Raw genomic sequence first — 1,080 nt, 5'->3', positions numbered from 1 at the left:
ATAATTCATCAGTCCTACTATTTAGCGAGGAGTGAGAACACACAATGAATCCTTCTGTTGTTATATTTAGCATTGAGTGTGAGCATGCGAAGGTCCATTGTTTGTGATATTTAGCATTGAGTGTGAGCATGCTAAGGTCCATTGTTTGTGATATTTAGAATCGAGTGTGAGCATACGAAGGTCCATTGTTTGTGATATTTAGAATCGAGTGTGAGCATGCTAAGGTCCATTGTTTGTGATATTTAGCATCGAGTGTGAGCATGCGAAGGTCCATTGTTTGTGATATTTAGAATCGAGTGTGAGCATGCGAAGGTCCATTGTTTGTGATATTTAGAATCGAGTGTGAGCATGCTAGTGTTCATTGTTTGCGATATTTACCATTAGTTAGAGCATGCTAGGGTTCATGCAAAAGTTTCATGGGTTTTGATATTTGCATGGTGGGTGAACATGCCAACTTTCAAACCAGCAGTTTGCTGGTACATGTATATGCTGTGAAGTTAACTATAAACCAAAAACTGTCAAAGCATGGTCATGACTTTCAGGTGTAATATCATGGTCATGACTTTCAGGTGTAATATCATGTGAGCATGACTTTTTGGTGTAATGTAGAATCGAGTGTGACATGCGTAAAGTTATGGTTTGTGATGTTCAGGTGTGAATGTCAAGGTCATGACTTTAAGGTGTAATGTCATGGTCATGATGTTCAGGTGTAATGTCATGGTCATGATGTTCAGGTGTAAAGTCATGGTCATGATGTTCAGGTGTAATGTCATGGTCATGACTTTAAGGTGTAATGTCATGGTCATGATGTTCAGGTGTAATGTCAAGGTCATGACTTTAAGGTGTAATGTCATGGTCATGATGTTCAGGTGTAATGTCATGGTCATGATGTTCAGGTGTAATGTCATGGTCATGATGTTCAGGTGTAATGTCATGGTCATGATGTTCAGGTGTAATGTCATGGTCATGATGTTCAGGTGTAATATCATGATTGAGATTTTCAGGTGTTATGTTGTGGTTATGTCTTTCAAATGAAAAAAAAAATCTGAATTCGCAAGGCATGAGATAAAAAGACAAACC

The sequence above is a fragment of the Ylistrum balloti genome, unplaced genomic scaffold, assembly GCF_031769215.1.
Source record: "Ylistrum balloti isolate Yb309-2 unplaced genomic scaffold, AGI_CSIRO_Ybal_v1 Utg369782, whole genome shotgun sequence".
NCBI classification, from domain to species: Eukaryota; Metazoa; Mollusca; class Bivalvia; order Pectinida; family Pectinidae; genus Ylistrum; species Ylistrum balloti.
The sequence above is the reverse complement of the archived record's forward strand: the minus strand, read 5'-3'. Positions refer to the sequence as shown.